Source organism: Rana temporaria, chromosome 3 (assembly GCF_905171775.1).
Source record: "Rana temporaria chromosome 3, aRanTem1.1, whole genome shotgun sequence".
Classification (NCBI taxonomy): Eukaryota; Metazoa; Chordata; class Amphibia; order Anura; family Ranidae; genus Rana; species Rana temporaria.
The window spans coordinates 104,450,384-104,476,625 of record NC_053491.1 but is presented as its reverse complement, the minus strand read 5'-3'; the positions used below and the strand labels follow the sequence as shown (position 1 = coordinate 104,476,625).

The following is a 26,242-nucleotide window of genomic DNA, read 5'->3' as shown; positions in this document are numbered from 1 at the left end:
CCCTAGCGTTATTTTCCAGGAGGGCTGCAATATAAGCCGTACCCTGAAAATAAGCCCTAGTTTAAAATGCTTGTAAAATCCAAAAATCCACTCTATTACAGCAGTATATAATGTACAATGTAAGTGTTTCTGTAATATAATTGCACGGAAGAGTGCTCCGGCGGGTAACAGAAGCACAGAGCGGCGCTATAACAAAGGTATTAGGCACAATTATTTTACAGAAACACATACATATTGTACATTATCTACTACTGTAATAGAGTGGATTAAAGGATTTTACAAGCATTTTAAACTTGGTTCACACTGGGGATTCCTGTCAGGCAGGGAGAGAGAGGGAAGAGAAGACAGCACATTACATGGTAAGACCTACCCCAAAAATAAGCCCTACTGTGTCTTTTGTTGCCAAAATTGATATAAGACCCAGGCTTATTTTCGGTGAAACACGGTATTAATAATCACAGTATGTATTGGATTTATTTTAAGTTATGTCATTTCGTTCTTGAAAATTATAGAATGTGTTATGTAAGTTTTTTTTTTAATGGGAAATTTTAATTAAAATAAATAAATAATTGGAACACATCCAGTACTCCCAACACTAAGCAATGCACATTACACAACTACACCAGTACATAGTAAGCAATCACCAATAGCAACAGCCACCATACCAAAGTATAAAAAGTACACAATTTAAGAAAAGCAATCAGAAATATTTTAAACTTACCGTATCCAGCAACTGCTGTTCAAACTCTGCACTTGTGTCCTGATGCACTCACAATGAACAAACTGCACAGACTATTCTCTACAGATTTGCTACTCCTCTTAAATACCACACCAATTATGATCGCTCAACCCTCTTACATATGCTGATTAGAACACACCCACATACCTCCCAACTTTTTGAGATGGGAACGGGGGACACCTATTAGGCATCAGACACACCCCCCCTGCCATGCCCCCTAAAAGGAGAATTATAATAAAAATAAAAAAGATTTCTTAAATCCAAAAGTACTTTTTTTACCACTACTATTCCTTTATACAAGCTTTTGAAATTCACAAATGCAGCAATTTAGAATTTGGATCCAAGGTTTAGCGCAGGGAAACAATTTTTGATAGATAGAAAGTTCATTTTTTATACAATCATATCGATCAGACCAAAATGAGGGACAAATGAGGAAGAAAGAGGGACAGAGGGACATTTTGTCAAATCAGGGACAGTCCCTTGAAATCAGGGACAGTTGGGAGCTATGCACCTAGTACTCCCAACACTTAGTCAGCAATGCACAATACACCATTACTCTAGAACCTAGTAAGCAATTACCAATACGAAAACAGAATAGTTACAGTATGTGTGCATAGAAAGTCCACTTCCAAAAACACACTTCTTCACACATCTAGTTGTCACTCCCCCCCATACTAATAGGGCTATGCCATGGGGGCAATCCATCTGGGTTAGATGGATGTCTGGCGGATTTTGATAGAGAGGCCACTTTACTTGAACAGAGACTCTGTGATATGGGTTACAACAAATCATGCGTTTAACAAGCCATACTGTCACCTCTTTTTCCAACGGTTTCGCCCTAACATTGCACAACTAGTTCATTGCCATACTAGGTTTGCCATATATCTGATTACATGCATAGAATGCGATATCCGGGAAGGACAGCTAGAACAGCTAGAACACCCTGTGCCAGATTCACGTAGAATCGCGGCGGCGTAACGTATCGTACACCGCCGCAATTTTTCATCGCAAGTGCCTGATTCACCAAGCACTTGCGATGAAAACCTACGCCGGCGGCCTCCGGCGCAAGGCGGGCCAATTTAAATGGGCGTGTGCCATTTAAATTATGCGCGCTCCCGCGCCGGACCTACCACGCATGCTCCGTTTCCAAACTCCCGTCGTGCATTGCGCGCCGTGACGTCATTTTTTCGAACGGCGTAGCGTAATTCTGTATTCCCGGACGGCTTACGCAAACGACGTTGATTTTTAGATTTCGACGCGGGAACGGTGGCCATACTTTAGACAGCAATACACTTGCTGACTAAAGTTAGGGCAGCTAAAACTACGGCTAACTTTGCGACGAGAAACTAGACTTGCGGCGACGTAGTGAACGCGAAAATCTGTCGTGAATCGCCGTAATTCCATTTGCATACCCGACGCTGGTTTACGACGCGAACTCCCCCCAGCGGCGGCCGCGGTATTGCATCCTAAGATCCAACAGTGTAAAACAATTACACCTGTCGGATCTTCTGGCTATCTATGCGTAACTGATTCTATAAAACAGTCGCATAGATAGAAACAGAGATACGACGGCGTATCAGCAGATACGACGGCGTATCTCCACTGTGAATCTGGCCCTATGCACCTAGTACTCCCAACACTTAGTCAGCAATGCACAATACACAATTACTCTAGAACCTAGTAATCAATTACCAATACGAAAACAGAATAGTTACAGTATGTGTGCATAGAAAGTCCACTTCCAAAAACACACTTCTTCACACATCTAGTTGTCACTCCCCCCCATACTAATAGGGCTATGCCATGGGGGCAATCCATCTGGGTTAGATATATGTCTGGCGGATTTTGATAGAGAGGCCACTTTACTTGAACAGAGACTCTGTGATATGGGTTACAACAAATCATTTGTTTAACAAGCCATACTGTCACCTCTTTTTCCGACGGTTTCGCCCTAACATTGCACAACTAGTTAATTGCCATACTAGGTTTGCCATATATCTGATTACATGCATAGAATGCAATATCCGGGAAGGACAGCTAGAACACTAAGTGACAGAATGAGGGATCACTTTTCGAACATTTAAATATATTTAATGTAGCTAGACATTTCAACCAATTTCATAATCAAAATACATAGTCTTTTAAAGTACAGATTGTGGAGAGGGTCAATGGGAGCCACCTTGTGGAAACGATCAATTCTCCCTCCTTTGTAGGAGGGAGGTATACTGAATATTTAAGCTTGATACTCACATCCCCAGAGGTTTAACCACTTGCTTACTGGGCACTTATACCCCCTTGCTGCCCAGGCGAAATTTCAGCTTTCGGCACTGTCACGCTTTGAATGACAATTGCGCGGTTGTGCGGCGTGGCTCCCAAACAAAATTGACGTCCTTTATTCCCCACAAATAGACTTTCTTTTGGTGGTAGTTGATCACCTGTGTGGTATATAATTGTTTGCGCTATAAACAAAAATAGAGTGATAATTTTGAAAAAAACACAATATTTTTTACTTTTTGCTATAATAAATATCCCATTTAAAAAAAAAAACTTTTTTTTTTTTCAGTTTAGTCCGATACGTATTCTTCTACATATTTTTGGTAAAAAAAATCGCAATAGACGTATAGTAATTGGTTTGCGCAAACGTTATAACGCCTACAAAATAGGGGATAGAATTATAAAAAAAAAAATATTTATTTTTTTCACTAGTAATGGCGGCGATCTGAGATTTTTGTCACGACTGCGATATTACGGTGGACACATCGGACACTTTTGACAAATTTTTGGGATCATTCACATTTATACAGCGAACAGTATAAATGTGACTGGCAGGGAAGGGGTTAACACTAGGGGGCGATCAAGGGGTTAAATGTGTACCCTGCTAGGTGATTCTTACTGTGGGGGGAGGGGACTGACTGGGGGAGGTGACCGATGGTTGTCCCTATATACAAGGGACACACCATCTGTCTCCTCTCCCTAACAGGACGTGGAGCTCTGTGTTTACACACAGAGATCCACGTCCCTGGCTCTGTGACTGAGGATTGCGGTTGCCTGGCGGACATCGCGGCCACCAGGCACGTGCATCGGCACCTGTGTGATGCGGCGGGTGCGCACGTATATAGACGGCCTCCCGGCAGATTAGAGCCACCTTGCGGCCGTAAATAGTCGGCCGCCGGATGGCAAGTGGTTAAACCACGAATGGGAACGCACACGTTATTATGAATAGTTTCCATGCTTGTGTATTAAGAGTCACCCATCAAGTTGAGGTCAGGACTCTGTGCAGGCCAGTTAAGTTCCTCCACCCCAAACTCACTCATCAATGTCTTTATGGACCTTGCTTTGTGCACTGGTGCACAGTCATGCTTGAACAGGAAGGGGCCATCCCCAAACTGTTCCCACAAAGCTGGGAGCATGACATTTTCCAAAATGGCTTGGTAAGCTGATGCCGTCACAGAAGCTAAGGGGCCAGGCCCAATGCCTGAACAACATCCCCACACCATAATCCCCCCTCCTACCAAATGATTTGGGCCAGTGCACAAAGCAAGGTCCATAAAGACATGGATGAGCGAGTTTGAGGTGGAGGAACTTGACTGGCCTGCACAGAGTCCTGACCTCAACCCAAAAGAACACCTTTGGGATGAATTACAGCAGAGGCTGCGAACCAGGCCTTCTCATCCAGATCAGTGCCTGACCTCACAAATGCACTTCTGGATGAATGATCAAGCATTCCCATAGACACTCCTAAACCTTGTGGACAGCCTTCCCAGAAGAGCTGAAGCTGTTATCAGGGCCGGTGCTAGACTATTTTGCGCTCTTGGTAAGACCAGCTACACACATTGCAAACTACATAGGGCAACAGCACAGTGGCACATTTTTGGAAAAGACTTAGGGGCTTTTTTTTTGTGTTTCTTTTATGTAGGGTAAAGTGAATGGGCTGCCCAATGAGCGGAAAAACGCATAGAAACATGCCTGCACTTGGTTGCACCTGTAAGTGTGAAGCTCAGAAACACAGGGCAAAGCAGCGCAAAGGCAACCTCAGAACTGGCATCACTAGAAATATAATTGGGAGACTGCTGACTCCCATGTGATGTGTCACGTTAAACTCACTGCATTGATCATCACAAAGAGCTGACAAACAGCCTGATGCCTACTTCATTTTGGTAAATATACAGAACGTACAATCGGATTATATTGCCAGCTTTACACTGGGTTGTCAACTATAGATTCTTATTGTAAAATAAATTGATAATTTAACTCAATATTGAACCCTACGGACTAAGACTGGGATGCAATTAAAGTTCATGTGCGTGTAGGCAGGCAGCCCAATACTTTGGTAATATAGTATAGAAACAGCAAAAAAAAAAAAAAAACAACATAAGTATTTACCTCTTCTAGACTTTTCAAAGCTGAAAAAGGTTTTAACTTTAGATGCCCTGTAAACCAAAATTGAATCTGCTAAAGATGCTGAAGAATTATCTACCGTATTTGCCGGCGTATAAGACGACCCCCTAATTTTCCAGCTAAAATTTTGGTTTTGGTATATACTCGCCATATAAGATGACCCCCTTCCTACTAGTCTGTCTGGAAGCTGAGGGGTAGCCAGAAAAAACGCTGACAGGAATCTCACTGTGCCATTGCATACCTCACTGTGCCATTACATGCCTCACTGTGCCATTACATGCCTCACTGTGCCCATTGCATACCTCACTGTGCTATTACATGCCTCACTGTGCCATTACATGCCTCACTGTGCCCATTGCATACCTCACTGTGCCATTACATGCCTCACTGTGCCATTACATGCCTCACTGTGCCCATTGCATACCTCACTGTGCTATTACATGCCTCACTGTGCCATTACATGCCTCACTGTGCCATTGCATACCGCACTGTGCCATTACATGCCTCATTGTGCTTATTGCATACCTCACTGTGCCATTACATGACTCACTGTGCCATTACATACCTCACTATGCTCATTGCATGCCTCACTGTGCCATTGCATGTCTCACTGTGCCATTGCATACCTCACTGTGCCATTGCATACCTCGAAGATCCCATACCTTATCCCTGTAATGCAGAGTCAGTCAGACTGCGGGCGTCCATTATTCAAAAGCCGCGCCTCCTCCTTGTGCTGTTCCGTGATAGGCGGAACACTCAGTTTCCCAGCAGAGCCTGTGTTCAGTGTTCTGCCTATCACGGATGTCTGAGGCCGAGGATGAGAAGACATGCGTGATAGGAGGAACACTAAACAGAGGCTCTTCTGGGAAACTGAGTGTTCTGCCTATCATGGAACTGCACTAGGAGGAGGCGCGGCTTTTGAATAATGGACGCCTGAGGTCTGACTGAGACAGGTACCGGCGTAAAAGATGACTGTCGAGTTTTGAGGCAAGTTTTTTAATACAAAGGGTCATCTTATACGCTGGAAAATACGGTAAGTGGTCTGTTGGTTGTTATGGTTGAGTTGAATTGATTATTATAGAAAAAAAAAAATTAAGCTGAACTTTGGGGTTCAGTGGCGGTTCGTCTATAGAGGGCGCTGGAGCGCCGCCCCCTCTGGCTCCGCACCGCCACTGACTAATAACATAGATTCATTGCATTGCATGAATCTATGTTATTGTCGCAGATGCCGCTGGTCTATTCAGATGGCCGGACCTAGAGCGCCGGCCACCTGAATAACAGCAGCTGGTTGGCTGTACGGAAGTGCCTATTAGAGCCAGCGGCTCCGAGGCTCTGATAGGCTTTCCGAGTACAGCCCTCAGGCTGTAGTCAGCTTCCGAATGCTTATCCTCTGGACCTACTGGTGGTGCGTTCCTTGGATAAGACTGACAGGCGTCTCAGCCAATCAGGTTCACCGGTTCTGGCTATTCGTAACCTGATTGGCTGAAGCGTCGAGGGCAGGGGAAGACATCGAGACATCGAGGGACGTGGATGGCTGACTCCAGTAAAGGTAAGTGCTGGGCGGGGAAGGGGCATTTTACAGGGCACAGCGGTGACGAAAGGCACAGTGACATCAATGGGCACAGTGGCGACAATTGGCATAGCGGCATTTATGGGCACAGTGGCGACAATTTGGCATAGTGGAGACAATGGGCACAGTGGTGACAATTGGCACAGCGGCATGAATGGGCACAGTGGCGATAATTTGGCACAGTGGCAACAATTAAAGGGCACAGTGACATCAATGGGCACAGTGGCGACAATTAAAGGGCACAGTGGTGACAATTGGCACAGTGGCGACAATTGATGGCACAGTGTCTGTGTTTGATGGCATGGCACAGTGGCTGCGTTTGATGGCATAGCACAGTGGTGACAATTGATGGCACAGTGGCTGCGTTTGATGGCATGGCACAGTGGCTGCGTTTGATTGCATGGCACAGTGATGCGAATTGATGGCACAGTGGCTACGTTTGATGGCATGGCACAGTGGCTGCGTTTGATGGCATGGCACAGTGGCTGCGTTTGATGGCATGGCACAGTGACTGCATTTGATGGCATGGCACAGTGGTGACAATTGATGGCACAGTGGCTGCGTTTGATGGCATGGCACAGTGGTGACAATTGATGGCACAGTGGCTGCATTTGATGGGCACAGTGAGGCTGCAATTTTTTTCTTTTTCGTTTGCGCCCCCCCAAAAATGTTGAGCACCAGCCGCCACTGTTGGGGTTAAAAATAAAAAATAAACTAGCAGTGTTGGGGGGTTACACTGTAAGGATATTCCCATTAAAACTAGTGGTTTAGGGACAAGTTATTATACATACCTTATTCCTCACTCTGGCAGGCTTCCATCGCTCCCCTCTTCTCTCCAATGCCCCAGGATGTGGATGTGCCCTCACCATCCCAACATACAGTGCAGGGCTATTGGTCCCACGTTGTATGTGATGACATCAGTGTGTGATTGCCAGCCTGAGCACTGAACAGAAAACATTTGGGGGGGACTGGTTGCACACTGAAGGAAGCCTGCAAGAGTGAGGAATAAGATAAGTATTATAGCTTGTTGCTCTACCCCAAGACTTAAAGTGGTAGAGGTTTTTCTTGGACTTGTACCTACATGTACCCTGTAATAAGACTTACCTGTAAGTACATTGAACATCTACTAAACTAGCGGTGTCCATTAGATATTCCCAATAGATGCAGCAGGAGACATCATGACAGACCTTCACAACTCTGTGCCGCAGCCGATGGCATGTGTGGGAGTGACATCAATGTGGCTCTGGCAACTCATACAGCCAAAGCCTGTGAGCCCAGAAGAAAGACTGGGTAAAGATGGAAGCCCTGTCATCAGTGACAGCATGCCGCTGGAGGGCTTCGTTCTAAGGTAAGTATTCCATAATGTCCTAGTATGAGATGCATACTAGGACATTATGCCATTGCCTTTGCAGGGAATTTTTTTCTTTGCCAGCTGCGGTTAACTACCGCTGTAAGGAGCATTTAGTCCTTGCAGTACAGAGGGATAGGGGTTTTCACTATAAGGGGATTTTTTCTAGTGCCTAGTGTGGGCCTTTAAGAAAAATCCTGATTGATAACTAAAGGGAACATTTGGCTTAAATTTCAAAAATGGGGTGGAATGGGACTTTTTTTTGAATCAAAAAGGTTTTTATTGCTCACACAACACATTGACATGTAAAGGATGACATTTTACACTTTGTAAATAAAGATGCATAACAACAGATTTACAGTTTAAGCCATTTGAACAGATGCACTTCTTCCCACCACATTATTCCGTTATTGTACTCACACATGAAGCCTGACCCCCAGCCCCGAGCACCCATCTCCCCCCATCCATTTCTTCTCCCCTCACACGGTCTCCAAAACTACTAGGCCACTAGCCTTGCTGGTACTTTTTTCTTATCCTTTCTTTTTCCCTACCTCACCATCCCCCCAAGTAACCTTGCTTGAACTAGCTCCAAGGGGCTTAAACCGGGTGTTGCGAGCCATGGCTCCCAGAGTTTCAGGAATTTCCCTGCGTTCCCCCTGTGCTGGTAAATGTACTTCTCCATAAGCATTGTTCTACCCACATGTTGTATCCAGGTCTGAACCGAAGGGGGCCCCCTTGATTTCCAGTGTATGAGAATGAGTTTCCTCGCCTGGAACAGTGCCCTGGCGAACGCTGCCCTAGTGGCTTCTTCCTCTATCACTCCCTCCAGAATGCCCAGCAGGCAGCACAGGGGCTCCAATGGGACATTGGTCTGAAACACAGAGTTTAGGGTCGCCAGAACCCCCGCCCAGTATCTATGCAGCTTGGGACAGCGCCAAAGCAGGTGGACCAAATCCCCCTGTGCCGCCCTGCACCGCCCACAAAGTGGGTCCGGAGCCCGGCCCATCCTGAAGAGTCTCTCTGGAGTGTAGTGCACCCGAAGTAAAATGTAGAGCTGGGATATCTTTTGTGATACGTTTAGTGAGCAGGTATTCACCGCCTGTAGAGCCTCCTCCCACATTTCCCCCTCAATAGGCCCCAAATCTGCCTCCCACTGTTCAGCCACCCTCATGGGATGTCCTTCCAGGAATGAAGATAGGAGCATGTTGTAGCAGTGTGAGATCATGCCCTTGGTGTCCTGCGCCTGACACAGTGCCCGGAAAATCGGTGTGGGGGACTGAACCCATTCAACTGCTGTCCCCTGAGCCCTTACTGCATGTTGCAACTGCATGTAATAAAACTGCATGGTTCGGGGTAGGTTAAATCTGATTTGTAATTCACTGAAAGGTAACAGGGTCCCCCCCCTAAAGAGATGTTTAAGATGCGTGATCCCAAAAGCACTCCACCTGTGGAATGGGACTTTAATTGTACCTCGGTGGAGTATGGACAAAAAGATATATATAACACAATTATAGAAAATGTGAGAAAAATGTATTTGCCTGCCATGGGCAAAGCCTTTTTTAAAAGTCTGTTATAGTTTAAGACAAAATACAGTCTACTGTTGCTTGAATTGTGCAGGTCCTGGAGATGTCAATAAATGTAGCCTACGCGTTTCGCTGGTACCCCGCTTCGTCAGGGCCTTTAGAATGGCACAAAAGAAAGAGACCATCATATAGCATCATAGAAAGATTGAGAACATTGAATAAAATTGACACAGGTTACAAGTTGACAGTAAGCGAGCAATAATAACAAATAGATACATTTTTCACAGATACCATGAATGACATGGTATCTGTGAAAAATGTATCTATTTTTCTATAATTGTGGTATACCGTATAGATATATATATGTTTGTCCATACTCCACCAAGGAACAATTAAAGGGGTTGCTTTGCTTAATGCATCCTATGCATTAAGATAAAAAAACATCCGATGCTTACAAGCCTCCCGGGTTTACTGACCTGAGCCCTCGAAAGTCCCGCGTCGTGAACGCGCTGGCTACTCGCCCCTGTCTCCTCGGCTGTTCTTGGCTCTTCATTGGAGATTGATAGCAGCGCAGCCATTGACTCCGGCTGCTGTCAATCTAATCAATGGCGCGGCGCGACAGGGGCAGGGCCGAGTGATACACTTGGCGGCTATAGCCGCCGACTGTATCACGGGAGCGTGTCCGCAAGCTAACCCCCTTGGGAGAGAGCTTCCCAGAATGGGGGTTAGCTCTTGCGGGGAGGAGCCGAGACAGCCGCCGAGGGACCCCAGAAGACCAAGGATCGGGGCCACTCTTTGAAAGTATGACATGTTAGTTAATAATAAAAAAAAAAAAACCTTAACAACCACTTTAAAGTCCCATTCCACCCCATTTTTTGAATTTAGCCATATATCATTTGGGGATGGTGCCTCTGTGGAAGTACAATTATTTTACAACTACCCCAACCCCTACACATAAAGGGAACAGTTTATTTTTCCTCAAACCACACTTTACATACATCAGCTGTTGCTATCAGTTAGTTAGTGACAGAGCTTTTTTTTTCAGAAAATAGGTGCAGGAACTCAACCACGACCTGTTCAGATTTCACAAACAGTAGAAGGGTCTTAAAGGGGCATTAAATATAAGGATTGCATTACATACAGAGTGCAGGGTTCAGGGGGGGTTACACACAGAGTGCAAAGCTGTCACTTGTAAACACAGAAACCAGACTTCTGTGTTCACAAGTGATTGTGGTGAGCAGGCACCAAAGGGTCTGAGCCAAAGGTGGTGGAACTGAGTTCCCCCAAGTTCCCCCTGAAAAAAAGCCCTGGTTAGTGAGTCTTTGAAACCCAACTCTAGCTAAAACACTTTTTGTGTAATTTGTCACAGAGTGGGGAAGGGTTACATCTCTGTTCACACTGGTGCCATTCGGGAACCAGAGCAAATCTTGTGCAGGTTCCTGCATCGCATCAGACTCGCAGGCAATTCACACTGATCTATGTGAACTGCTGCGGGTGTCAATGTAAAATTAAAGTGCAGGTCCAGCTGTGTAAAAAAACACTGTAGCTGCTGACTTTTAATAAGCACACTTACCTGTTCAGGGTGCCGGCGATGTCGGCCGCCCGAGGCCAATCCGTCCTCCGGATCGTGTGCCCGTTTCCTACTGCGCATGCGCGAGTCACGCGGCACTTTGTGAATGGGCGGCTGTCTCCTGGGACACACACAGGTCCCAGAAGACAGTGCACCCCATTCCCCAGGAGGCAACGCGAGGAGGAGAAGAGAGAAGATCACCGTGGAAGTGGCAGATTAGGACGATCTGCCTAGCAACAGCCATTTCTGGTAAGTATATAAAAAAAATGCAATTTTTTGGAGCCTTTTTGGCTATTTCTATTTTTTTAGGGTGGACTTCCACTGTAATGTCACCCTCAAATTAGTTTGCAGAATGCAGTGCAAACTTTGAAATCAGATGGAATCGAAATGCAAGGGTCTAAACAACCAATGTGATCTGATTCCAGTGCGGAACAAAAAAGGGTCCTGCGGTGTGAATCACATGCAATGTCTGGCATTGTACTAGTGTGAACCCAGCCTAAAGCCTTTTTCAGGATTTATTGCTGTCCATGTCCCTACTGGGGAGACTTAGCCTGGTGACTACCACACTCCCATATGTTGTGCAGGTGTCACACGGACCGTAATTGAGAGAAAATCTCCTACAAACATGAATACATTTCAGACAATATAAGACTGAATTCACACCTATGCATTTTTAGTGCTTTTTGCATTTTGCAGATTTGTACTTCAGAACGTGTTCCATAGGAACCCATGATAAATGGACTGTAGTGCAAATCAGCAAAATGCAAAAAGCACTAAAAATGCATAGGTGTGAATCCAGCCTCAGTGATGATAGTACTATGACGTTTACAAGACAATATCAGGCTTTGCAAGGGCTTTTATAGTACACACAATGCAAATTTATATCTCGTGTGACTATTAAAGAATATATTTAAATTATTTTTTTGTGCCCACTGCCCAGGGTTCAGTTTTAAAATTAACTTGGTGAATTATATAAGAAAACTTTATAGATCTTCTTTGACAAAGGCGACTCTTCAAAGTCTTTTAGAAAATACGATTTTATATAAATATTTGGTCGGACCTGTTTTAATAACTTAGACCCCATTCACACCTCCGCAACAAAACGCCGGACGCCGGACGCTCGTGCCGCTGGAGGGGAGAATTCCCATTGCTGTCTATGAGATGGTTCACATCTCATAGACGCCGTACGCCTGCCGCCTGAAAAAAAGTCCCGGACCCTTTTTTTCAGGTGGCATTGGCGTTCGCCCATACAAAGCAATGGGAAGGCTTTGTTAAAAAAAAAAAAAAAAGTTACACACTCGCGGCAAAATACGGCGCGTATGCGGCGTATCTTGTCGCGGAGGTGTGAATGCAGCCTTACAGTCTAATGCTGCGTACACGCGATAGTTTTTCATGATGAGAAAAATGCAATTTTTTTAATTGGTTGTGAAAAACGGTGGTGTATATGCTCCAGAGCATTTTTCTCAGCGAGAAAAATGGCGATTTTTTTTTAGAACCTTCTCTATTTTTTTTCGTTGTTTTTCACGTCGTGAAAACTGGTCGTGTGTACGCTTTAACGAGGGATGGGGGGGGGGAAACGCGCATGCTCAGAGGCAAGTTATAAGACGGGGAAATTAGCAAAAGCAGGGTGGCGCCATTCGAATGGAACTTCCCCTTTATAGTGCCGTTGTACGAGTTGTACGTCACTGCGCTTTGCTCGAGCCTTTTTTTTCCACGAACGTGTGTATGCAAGCAGGGCTGTCTTAATGAGAGGGCACAACTGGGCACTGCCCAGGGGCCCCAGCTGCATAGGGGGCCCCTGCACTTTTCCCAAAGCAGCTGGTCCTTGAGCCCATGCTGCCCCAAAATTGGGGGCCCAATGATGGCACTGAGAGTGATGGATATACAGGGGAGGCAGGCTGGCAGCCCCATGCAGCTTGAATGCTCAAGACTCGAAGGAAGGGATGTAGAGAGGCCACAGTGTAGGGGGTATCAGGGATATAGTGGGGTCACAATACAAGGGGTATCTTGTGGTATATGGTTACAGTGAGGGGGGAATATCTAGGGTGTAGAGGGATCAGAGTGCTGGGGGGACATCAGGGGTGTAGAGGGGTCAGAGTGCTGGAGGGATATCTGGGGTGTAGAGGGGTCAGAGTGCTAGGCAGATATCTGGGGTATAGAGGGGTCAGAGTGTTGGGGGGTATCTGGGATGTAGAGGGGTCAGAGTGCTGGAGGGTATCTGAGATATAGAGGGGTCAGAGTGTTGGGGGGTATCTGGGATGTAGAGGGGTCAGAGTGCTGGGGGGGGGGTATCTGGGGTGTAAAGGGGTCAGAGTTGTTGAGGGGGTATCTGGAATGTAGAGGGGTCAGAGTGCTGGGGGGTATCTGGGATGTAGAGGGGTCAGAGTGCTGGGGGGGGGTATCTGGGGTGTAAAGGGGTCAGAGTTGTTGAGGGGGTATCTGGAATGTAGAGGGGTCAGAGTGTTGGGGGGTATCTGGGATGTAGAGGGGTCAGAGTGCTGGGGGGGGTATCTGAGGTGTAGAGGGGTCAGAGTTGTTGGGGGGGTATCTGGAATGTAGAGGGGTCAGAGTGCTGGGGGGTATTTGGGGTGTAGAGGGGTCAGAGTGTTGGGGGGTATCTGGGATGTAGAGGGGTCAGAGTACTGGGGAGGCATCAATCTAGCAGATATATTATATGCACAGGCCAGCTTTGTAACTTATTGTATGTAGTATTTTCCTCACTGTTTTTTTGCTGTACAGAATGATTGTTCATGTAGTTAATGCGGAGCTCCAACTAAAATGGGAAGCTCCACTTGTCTGTCTACCTGCACTGTCTCCATTGTAAGGGCCCCAGAGCATTACTTTGCCCAGGGGCCCATGATGCTATTAAGACGGCCCTGTATGCAAGGCAGGCTTAAAAGGAATCACGACAAATCAAGTTGAGAAAAACTTAGTTTTTTTTTCCATGACATGAATAACGGTTGTGTTTTTTGCATTTTGCAGACTTGCTCTACAGAACGTGTTCCATAGGAACCCATGGTAAATGGACTGTAGTGCAAATCTGCCAAAAGCACTAAAAATGCATAGGTGTGAATCCAGCCTTTATCTCCTCCCCACTCTATCTAAAACTCAAACAATTGCGGGAGTAAGCCCCGGTTCACACTAGTGCGATGCCAGACATCGCATGTAATTCACACCACATTGTTGTGCACATCACATGCGATGTGTGTGCGATGCAAACTATATGGCTGAAATCGCATTTGCACCAAAATGGTGCAGGATCCTTTTTTTTGGTCCACACTGGAATCGTTCACACCTATGCGATCCGATTCCTGAACCATTTCACAGTTTGCACTGTGATCTGCAAACCGATCTGGGGGTGTCATTAACTTTACATTGACACCCCCCGCGGTTCGCAGATCTCAGTGTGAACCACTATGCGTTTCTGGTGCGATGCAGAACCCGCACTGGATTCGCAGGGTTCCCACATCGCACAAGTGTGAACCCAGCCTTATGCCCACATACACACACACACAATCAGATTTTCCATCTGAAAAACCTTGGATGTTTTTTCCGACAGAATTCTGCTCAAGCTTGGCTTGCATACACACTGTCACACAAAAGTTCTCTGAACTATCGACCGTCAAGAACGCGGTGACGTACAACACTACGACGAGCCGAGAAAAATAAAGTTCAATGCTTCCGAGCATGCGTCAAATTGTTTCCGAGCATGCATCGGAATTGCTACAGACTATCGGATTTTCCGATAGGAATTTTTTCCGTCTGAATCTTTTGTTGGCAAAAATTCCGACAGCAAAAGTCAGATGGAGCATAAACACGGTCGGAATTTCCGTTCAGAAGCTCACATCGGACTTTTGCTATCGGAATTTCTGATCGTGTGTACGCGGCATAAGGCTTGATTCACACCTATGCATTTTTAGTGCTTTTTGGATTTTGCAGATTTTCACTACAGCCCATTTAACCACTTCCCGACTGCCGCATGTATATATACGTCGGCAGTATGGCACGTACAGGCACATTGGCGTACCTGTACGTCCCTGCCTTCTAGCGGGTGGGGTGTCCGATCGGGACCCCCCCCCCCCGCTTCATGCGGCGGTCGGGTTCCCGCGGGGAGCGATCCGGGACGACGGCGCGGCTATTTGTTTATAGCCGCTCCGTCGCGATCGCTCCCCGGAGCTGAAGAACGGGGAGAGCCGTACCCTTATATAGGGAGACTCGATCGATGACGTCATTCCTACAGCCACACGCCCCTACAGTTGTAAACACACACTAGGTGAACACTAAATCCTACAGCGCCCCCTGTGGTTAACTCCCAAACTGCAACTGTCATTTTCACAATAAAGAATGCAATTTAAATGCATTTTTTGCTGTGAAAATGACAATGGTCCCAAAAATGTGTCAAAATTGTCCGAAGTGTCCGCCATAATGTCGCAGTCACGAAAAAAAATCGCTGATCGCCGCCATTAGTAGTAAAAAAAAAAAATAATGAATAAAAATGCAATAAAATTATCCCCTATTTTGTAAACGCTATAAATTTTGCGCAAACCAACCGATAAACGCTTATTGCGATTTTTTTTACCAAAAATAGGTAGAAGAATACGTATCGGCTTAAACTGAGGAAAACAATTTTTTTTATATATATGTTTTTGGGGGATATTTATTATAGCAAAAAGTAAAAAACATTGCATTTTTTTCAAAATTGTCGCTCTATTTTTGTTTATAGCGCAAAAAAATAAAAACCGCAAAGGTGATCAAATACCACCAAAAGAAAGCTCTATTTGTGGGGAAAAAAGGACGCCAATTTTGTTTGGGAGCCACGTCGCATGACCGCGCAATTGTCTGTTAAAGCGACGCAGTGCCGAATTGTAAAAACCCCTTGGGTCATGTAGCAGCATATTGGTCCGGTCCTTAAGTGGTTAATATGGTTTCCTATGGAACGTGTTCTGTAGAGCAAATCTGCAAAATGCAATAAGCACTAAAAATGCATAGATGTGAATCCAGCCTTATGCTGGTCATACACTATACGAAAATTTGGCCGAAATTCGGTCGTTCAGACAGTTCTTTCGTTTTTCGAACAGTTAATGGGCACACAATCGATAATCGTTGGGACGTTTTTGAGCCGAAAAAACGAAGGACACATTTGGAAATTTTCTGCCGAACGAACGATAAATCGGAAGGTTAATGTGTTTCCCGTCCGAACTTTCTGCACTAGGTATATGTAAAAAAAAAAAAAAAACAATTTTTTTTTATTTATGTCCACTGAACGATTTATCGGTCATTACATGATGGCACTATCGTTTGCGCTCACGACCGAACGCTCGTTTTTCTAAAGTTCGTTCCGACGTTTTTTCGTGGAGTGTATGGCCAGCATTAGACTGTAAGTTATTAAAGCGGGGGTTCACCCTAAAAAAAAATTCTAACATTACATTCAGCTCACTACCGACATTGACAGTATGTCGATTTTTTTTTTTTTTGCTGTACATACCTCGTAAAGCTATTTTCTTAGCCGGCTTTCGGGTAGTGAATCCTGCGGGAGTGGGCGTTCCTATGCAGCAGTTAGTGATTGACGTGATGACAAACACTACACACCCCGTCGCATAAGGAGCGTCACGAGTTGCCGAAAGAAGCCGAACGTCGAGTCGGCGCTATACGGCGCCTGCGCACCGACGTTCGGCAACTTGTGACGCTCCTTATGCGACGGAGGGGGGGGTAGTGTTTGTCGTCACGTCAATCACTAACTGCTGCATAGGAACGTCCACTCCCGCGGGATTCACTACCCGGAAGCCGGGTAAGAAAATAGCTATACGAGGTATGTACAGCAAAAAAAAAAAAAATCGACGGCAAGAAAAAAAATTTAAATCGACATACTGTCAATGTCGGTAGTGAACTGAATGTAATGTTAGAATTACGTCGGTTCACGAGTAATTTACATAAAACACGCCCCCCTCATCCTCATTTGAATTAGGCGCGCTTATGCCGGCCTATTGACGCTACGCCGCCGTAACTTAGGAGGCAAGTGCTTTGTGAATACAGCACTTGCCTCACTTACTTACGGCGGCTTAGTGTATACGCGATATGCTACACCGCCGCAAAAGTAAGCCGCCCTACCTGAATCTGGCTAATAGTATTATAATCACTGAGCTTGCATTTAGCCTGTGCAGATGGCATGAGAGGCCCCATGCACTGCAGGTTGCCCACAGAAAAGTACAGGAGGGGGGGGGGCAGAGACAAGACCAATCACCCTGGACAAGGAGACAGAGTAGCCGCCCGTGACCAGTCTGTGTTACAGGAAGTTCCTGCACAGAAGGAAAATTGAACACAGTATACAGATCTGGAAGAACCAAACAAAGCATAGCAAGATTGAAATAACACACATACCTTTTTTAGTTAGACAACATTTGCTTATCCCAGACTTCAGCTTTATTGATTCATCAAGTCACATCTTAACAGTACACATATCACTTGTATTTAGACAATATTTGCTTGTCCTCAACTTCAGCTTAAATTATTTATGAAGTTAACTCAGAATCTGCTACAGGGTTGTTCACACAATTGTCCAGTTTGGCTGCAGTGATCCGTTGTGGCGTTTTACCGCGTCATACAGCTCAGCTCCCTTTATTTTTTCATAAAAGTGCAGTGGCATGCGGTGCCTACCTGTATGCTGCAATAAAATGCAGCATGTCTTTATTTTATCACAGCTCACTCCTCCACACCTACAAGTTGTGTTGCAGTGTGTACGGGGTACAATTGTTTTCTATGTGCCCTAGTGGTGACTGGCAATCATTCCAGTAAAGAAAAATGCCAATCTCAGCACATTAGTGTGAACAAGCCCTTAGGTATTTTTTATACTCTAGCACTCAGGGGTAGCTGTTTCCATGGGTCCCCTGTTCCCAATGCCCACAACTACAGGGAGAAGAACTACACTTCCCGATTACCTGTGGCTTCAAATGGGCTTTAATGGACAAGCAAAAGTCCTGCAGAAAAAATTGGAGCAACCAACAATGATAATACAGCTCAAAAGTACATCTAAGCCTAAGTTCACACCATAAATATGTCATTGAAATCGTGCGAGTTCAGCTGAATTCAAACCGGCATTGATGCACAGATGTATATTGAAATCACCCCTAAAGTCGCCAAAGGTGGTGCAGGAACTACTTTTGGAAATCGGTGCGGCGCCGTTATCGGCAATAGGTTCCAATTTGGCATGCGATTTGACATGTCAAATCGCATGTCATATCGGCCCAATGTGAACGGGGGCTCAGGCCCCTTTTACACTGAAGGACCGATCGGGTCACCCTTTTCAGGCAGACCTGATTGGACCCCCCATTGCTCTCTATGGAGCAGTAGAAATAGAAAGGGTTTCACCATGTCAGGTTAATACAGTGCAGTAGCCACATCCCTAAGATATTTTTGTTGTTCTTGTCATATGTATACTTTGTAAGACGCTTGACGTTTTTTAACATCAATCAATATGTTTGATCGTAAAACTTTTATGTATAGCCAATAATTATTTTTTCCTAATACATCAGTGTATGTGGCCTTTAAAGTCCCATTGAAGGGGGATCCTTATCTTTTTTTTTCTCTATGGAGAAGTGGATGTCAGCGGACATATGTCTGCTGACACCCACCGCCATCCGATCCTGTCCACTAAAAACAAACAGATGGGGATCTGTTCCCCACCCGTCCAGCAGATCGGATCGGATGACAGTCAGATGGAAAAGGACAGGTCCAATTTCCATCCAACAATCCCATAGAGAACAGCGGGCTGTGTCCATGTCTGTTCTGCATCTTTGGACCTGTCATAGGCCGGCCCAGCGGAAATCCGTGGGGAGATCCCCTGCTGTGCGGGTGGATCCGCTGGTGGACTCCTAAGAGCCAGTTCACACTACTGCGACCTGGTGTGTCGCCCCCACGTCGGACGACATGTCAAATTACATGTAAGTCAATGAGACCCATCTTAATGCACACTACTGAAGTCGCTCCGACTTCAGGAAAGGTTCTTGTACTACTTCAAGGCGACTTCTAGGCGACTTGTACCCATTCATTTCAATGGAAGTCGCCTCCAAAGTCGGATCCCCTGTCTTAACTGAAGCAACTTTCCAGATGAGAAACTAGTTTTCTCAGGCAAACCCCTCCCTCCCACAGAGCTTAATGTTGTTTGATTGGCCACATCCAAGTCGCCTGTCCTGGAGGCAACTTGAAGTCACCTTGTAAGTCACCCCAAGTCGCGTTGAAGTCATGCTGAAGTCGCCTCGCAAAGTCGCGTTGCTCCTTTGTAAACCAGCTCTTAGGGGCCTAAGACCTGGTTCACATCTATGCATCTTTTAATGCATTTTTCGTTTGGAAGAAACACACTACAGTCCATTTAACATGGTTTCCTATGGATATAGTTCACATCTGTGCATTTTATGGAAAGGGCCAAGGACTTTTTTCTGGTTTTCGGTTCCATAGACTTCAATGGTTTAAAGATTGTTTATTGAAAAAATGCAAAATGCACCTGCAATATGCAAACTGCAACCTGCACAAGTGTGAATCAGGCCTAAACCATCACAAAAAAACAGGAAAGACAATATACAAATATGTTTAACCACCTGAAGACCAGGTTTTTTTCAGACACTTTTTGTTAACAAGCAAAAAAATGTTGCTAGAAAATTACTTAGAAACCCCAAACATTATATATTTTTTTTAGCAGAGGTACTAGAGGCCCTAGAAACGGTATGCTACGAGGAAGGCTGTATATCCGAAATGAAGTGTATACCAGGTGGCCAGCTCTTTTTCTGTTTTAGGCTGGGTTCACACCTATGCAAATTAGAGGTGGGTTTCTCCGCCTCCAATTTGCATAGCAGGAGAATGTGACCGGCTCTCTACGGTGCCGGTTCACATGTCTTCCACGGTGGCTGTGGGGCGCACTTCACAGAAACGCTGTGAGAATTTGCCTCCGTTGCAGGGCCAAATTCAGGCAAAGTTTCTGCCCTGATTCATCCCTGAAATGGAGAACAGGGACGGACATCATTGCTGCGTGATCTGCGGCCAGTTAAGGTGTGAACTGAGCCTTAGAGAAAAGCTTTCCCCTAGCTGCTGTCTTGATGTAGCTGTGCCGGAGGAGGGCAGGGCCACTTGTCAGGGCAAACTGATGACAAGTACAAATATCTATAAAGCCACAGATATATATTACCTTTAGCTGCAGATTGATAGATATACTGTAACTATAAGGTTTTGATCTGTATTTGACAATGTTTATCTCTATGGCATCTAGTGGCAATGGCGTTGGCATGCTCATGTGACTCCCTGGTACTTGTGTGTACAGGCACTAGAAAGGGCTCTCAGAAAAGGCCAACTGTGTTTTTTTGGAGGTGGAGGGATGGTATTAATAAAGTCGTCTACATGTGTACCAAACTGATTGTACAATCTACCAAGGGGTATATTAATAAAATCAAAATATCTATACCAATCATTTGACCAAACTTATTAGCATTCACCATTTGTTAATTATCATGAACTGTAAATCTGTGGCAGATGCAGACAGCAAAGCAAAGGAGATCTTAAATCACAACTCCAGGCATATTTAATTTGAAATTAGAATAGTACCCCAGAAGGTGTTTAAAATGCAAAGCAACCCAGGCAGCATAATTACCCTACAATTTGGTACTGTCTTTTTTGCTTGTCCAGCGCCATTCAGCCCAGAAGACTAAAGACCTACTAAGAGTGCAGAGTGTCATGAGACTAAAAAAGTCCTGCCGTGTGTATGCATACCAAATTCGCGGCCAACGCCCATTCGGAGCAAAATCCACGGAAAAGTCAGTTGGAAGTCCGATCGTGTGTATGAGGCTTTACAGGTGTTGGTTGGACAATAACCCAGGGAGCGATTGGGTATGACTATGATGGACAATTGGAAGACTCTTGTTCCTGATGAACAGTGTGTGTTGTGTGTCACCAGTCATTTGTTTCAGTCTTGGATGCCGTTGGTGGAGAGGCCCCTCATGAATCAACTTGGTGAACCCGCACAGGTATGCTGCTGCAGATAATGAACCCGCTTGCTTTCCCTGGTGTGAGCAAAATTACACGGGCAATAGATGTGGCCATGGTGTTCCTCTCTCTACTGGCGATACCGATACCCAGACCATGTTCCAGACAGAGGCCCTGGTCATCGGAGCATGTTATGATTGGATGTCTGTACTTTACCTACTGCCCCAAACCTTCCTGGGCAGTGCACTATGAGTCTATCCACTCCTCCCTTCATGCTATGGCCCTCTGGGAACTGTATTCGTTCCCAGCAGCAGGGCAATACCATTACCATACAGTGAAACTACATCTCCTACAATCCCAGTCAGCAGCATCTCCTCCTACATGATTCAGTGCTGCCCAATCAGTGGAAAATGCAGAACATCCATATCCAAGATGTAGCAGTAAGACATTCCAGGACTTGTAGTTCTCACAATAACAGTCTTGGAGGTTCCTTTCCTTTTTCTCTCTAAAAGGGACTGATTGTTAGCACCTGGCTACATACACATATGGGAAAAAGGAGTCCAATCATCTTAAATTGAACTATATTGGTTTTGGAACAATATTATTTAATATGCAGATAAACATTTTTTTAAATATATATAATATATATATATATATATATATATATATATATATATATATATATATATATATATATATATATACACACACACAGTGGAACCTTGGATTACGAGCATAATCCGTTCCAGGAGAATGCTCGTAATCCAAAGTACTTGCATATCAAAGCGAGTTTCCCCATTGGAGTCAATGGAAACGAAAATAATTTGTTCTGCATTGACTTCAAAGGCATGCAATACCGCAAGTTGCCAGAGGTGGGGGGGTGCCGGAGAGCTTCAGAATCATTTGGAAAGGCCCAAGGACACCACGGCTGAACTTGGAAAACCTTGTGAAGGCTAGGGAACGGAGTATTTCCACGATTTTCCAAGCATTTCCGAACGGCTCTGAAAGGGGGCGATCGGCTCTGATTGGCGCCGTTTGACTCTGCTCGGCTCCGGCGCCCCCCACCTCAGGCCAAATGCAGTATTGTACAGCGCTTTGGCTTGAATCCTGCTCATTTTGCAAGACAACACTCGCAAAGGGAGTCAGAATTTTTTAAAATACAGTGCTCGTATTGCAAAGCGCTTGTTAACCGTGTTACTCGCAACCTGAGGTTCCACTATATATATATATATATATATATATATATATATGTATATATATATATATATATATATATATATATATATATATATATATATATATATATATATAATGTAATGTGTTTTGACTACAATTTTCATTGCTTTACTAACAAACAATTAATACTGGGTGCACCCATAAAGCAGAATTCACAGAGCACTTTGGGTTTTGTAACAAGAGAACATAGTGGAAGCTGTTTACCTCTCTCTTACTGATTCTTGAGGGCAGTATAAACACATCAGACAGAGAAAGAGGATGAGTAACTGTTCTGCCTTATTTAGTGGTGTAAAAAGTTACACTTATGCTATTGAGCTTTGTTAACAACATGAATTTTCAGCAAAGTGGGTAAGCCTGAAAAACATGTAAATTACACCTATTGCTGTCTCAGTTTGCCTTTAGCCGAAACATATTTTTAATCTAAAATATTACAATTACTTAATACTTCTCATAGTTTGATCTTTAACGCCTAGAATGAGAAGGGGTGATGTTGGGTATAAAAACAAAAAAATTGGCTTTATGGATAAAGTGATTTTTAGTTTTTTTAAATATTTACTTTTATTGCCTGAATACACACATACATCACATTTTTGGAGGTTTAGCAAGACTGGGCACTGGCCAAATAGTCAGACTATTTGCTGTACCGATATCACGCACTGGACACACAAATAGCTGTAGCTAGTGGCCATGTTGTTTGAAACCGTACGGCAGCCATGACAGCTTAGCTAACAGTGTAAGTTCGCAGTACAAATGAACTCACTCCCTCCTCCCTTATTCTCAGGAATTCATAGGCTATATATATATGAAGTATATATTAAAAAAAGACACGTAGGCTGCTATTAGTGACCTCCCACCAAAAATACCAGTTGTCTGGCTGCATCTGACATCAAAACTTCAATAATGGCCTGGAACAAGCATGCACCTATTACATGCCCTATCACCTGATATGCACATGATCAGTTCTTGGTTAGTGATGTATTATGTAGTAAAAAAAAGGATAAGTATGATGGCTCAGTGCCTTTAAAAATTAGAATTACATGTGAATTCATAACTGTAAATTGATTCTGTGTCAAAAAATAATTATCCATTTTTGTTTCTTTTGTATATCGCTAAATACAACAATTATCCAACAATAGCTTATCTGAAAATAGAAAAATGTAATGCTCATCTACTGTATATTAATCTAGTGCATGACTCCTGGGGGAGAAGGACAATGTTGTGAGAGATGGATTAACACCGGAATACCATCAAGCTATTATTAAAAAACCCAAAAAACAAACATATACAGTAATGTATTGAAGCATAACAGTTCTTATGCCTTGTACACATGATCGTAAAAGGAGCTGTAATCTCAACAGAGAAGCAGAACCAAGCAAGGTGTGATAAAGTCGCCTGGCAGAGGTCCGGGCCTGTCGTAAAACTGTCACCCTCTCACCTCAGAGAATCAGCAGATCACGGTTGTAAATGCCTTACCGTCAGTGGCGGTTCGTCCATAGAGGGCGCTGGAGCGCCGCCCCCTCTGGCTCTCACCGCCACTGAGTCTAATAACATAGATTCATGCATTGCACGAATCTATGTTATTTTCGCCGCTGCCGCTGTTATTCAGATGGTCGGCGCTCAATGTCCGGCCATCTGAATAACGCCAGCTGGTTGGCTGTAGGGAAATGTCTATCAAAGCCAACGGCTCTGATAGGCTTTCCCAATACAGCCCTCGGGTCCCGGAAGCTTATTCTCGGAGCGCACAGACTGTACGCCCCTTGAATAAGATGACAGGCGTCTCAGCCAATCACGTTGGCCGGTTCTGGCTACCTGTAACCTGATTGGCTGAGACGCCTGTCAGTCATCGAGGGCGGGAGAAGACATCGTGGGACGTGGATGCCTGACTCCAGTAAAGGTAAGTGCCGGGCGGGGGGGGGGGGAGAACGCAATTTACAGGGCACAGTGGGGACAATTGGCACAGCGGCGACCATTAAAGGGCACAGTGGCTGCGTTTAATGGCATGGCACAGTGGTGACAATGGATGGCACAGTGGCTGCGTTTAATGGCATGGCACAGTGGTGACAATGGATGGCACAGTGGCTGCGTTTAATGGCATGGCACAGTGGTGACAATGTATGGCACAGTGGCTGCGTTTAATGGCATGGCACAGTGGTGACAATGGATGGCACAGTGGTGACAATGGATGGCACAGTGGCTGCGTTTAATGGCATGGCACAGTGGTGACAATGTATGGCACAGGGGCTGCGTTTAATGGCATGGCACAGTGGTGACAATGTATGGCACAGTGGCTGCGTTTAATGGCATGGCACAGTGGTGACAATGTATGGCACAGTGGTGACAATGGATGGCACAGTGGCTGTGTTTAATGGCATGGCACAGTGGTGACAATGTATGGCACAGTGGCTGCGTTTAATGGCATGGCACAGTGGTGACAATGGATGGCACAGTGACTGCGTTTAATGGCATGGCACAGTGGTGACAATGTATGGCACAGTGGCTGCGTTTAATGGCATGGCACAGTGGTGACAATGTATGGCACAGTGGTGACAATGGATGGCACAGTGGTGACAATGGATGGCACAGTGGCTGCGTTTAATGGCATGGCACAGTGGTGACAATGGCATGGCACAGTGACTGCGTTTAATGGCATGGCACAGTGGTGCGAATTGATGGCACAGTGGCTGCATTTGATGGCATGTAACAGTGGCTGCGTTTGGGCACAGTGAGACTGCAATTTTTTTTTCCTTTGTGCCCCCCCAAAAATTTTGAGCACCAGCCGCCACTGCTTACCGTAGTATCCATAAAAGTCTAAACCGTGGAATAAGTATGAAAGTTCCACATATTTCATAACTTCCAAATAAATAATAGCACCGCCATAATATGGACATATTTAGTTTCCTCAGATAATTTGTAACGTTTCAAGTCCAGACATCAATATGATAGGTCATATGGAAAGTCCCTGGTAACCTTTATTCCTCCTAGGTAAACTAGAAATGGGAGACTTGTCATGTCTGTACTTGTTTTAAAGCAAATGTCACGCTGAACAATAAAATGGACATTGTTAGTCTGTAAACATTAGAGATGCAGAGATATGAATATGCATCACAAAGTGTACCTGGAACATGGGCATGGGACATGGGCATGAATGTAGACCCTTCCCAGCAACCAACCCCTAAATAAGATGACCATACGATTGGTCACTGGTCACAGTCAACACCACTTTGATCTGACAGAAAAGAGGAGATGCCAAGTCAATGGGAAGTTGTCCTTTTTCCATCCAAGCAGGAATATCTGCCAAGTTTGAGAACCGATTACCCAGTTCATCGATCGAACTCTGATCAACCCTTGGACATTAATTGCAAGTATTCTTCTTCTACAACTCTACCTTATTACTTTGTGGCTGTATGTCGTTATCTCTTTTGCAACATCTGACGGATTTTTCTGACGGAATTCCGTTCAAGCTGTCTTGCATACACACTGTCACACCAAATTCCGACCGTCCAAAATGCGGTGACGTACAACACTACGACGAGCCAAGAAAAATGAAGTTCCATGCGTCGACTTGATTCTGAGAATGCATGTTTTTTTCTCCGTCGGAGTTCCATACAGACGAACGGAATTTCCAATAGAATTTGTTTTAATCGGAATGAAAAAAATACGTCTGACTTTTTCCATCGGAAATTACGATCATGTGTACAAGGCATAAGAACTGTTAAGCTTCAATACATTACTGTATATGTTTGTTTTTTGGGTTTTTATTTTTTTTTATTTTTTTTAAAGTGTATTTTGTGCGTGTACTCGAGAGAGGAGCCGGACTGCAGGAGTTGGGAGTAGGCAGGCCTCCCCCAGATGCAATCTGCCACCTTTCTCCATGCCCCGGGTGGCAATGGTG

The 26,242-nt window shown here is 44.8% G+C and overlaps 1 protein-coding gene across 1 annotated transcript in view; it reads right to left on the bottom strand.

The window, feature by feature from the left end:
* LOC120931578 (TRPM8 channel-associated factor homolog) overlaps positions 1-812 on the bottom strand; it is a 42,498-nt gene extending 41,686 nt beyond the window's left edge. Inside the window, exon 1 of the mRNA XM_040343160.1 lies at positions 722-812. The gene's annotated coding sequence lies outside the window, so the exon portion shown is untranslated. The remainder of the gene's footprint in view (positions 1-721) is intronic.
* Positions 813-26,242: the final 25,430 nt, after the last annotated feature.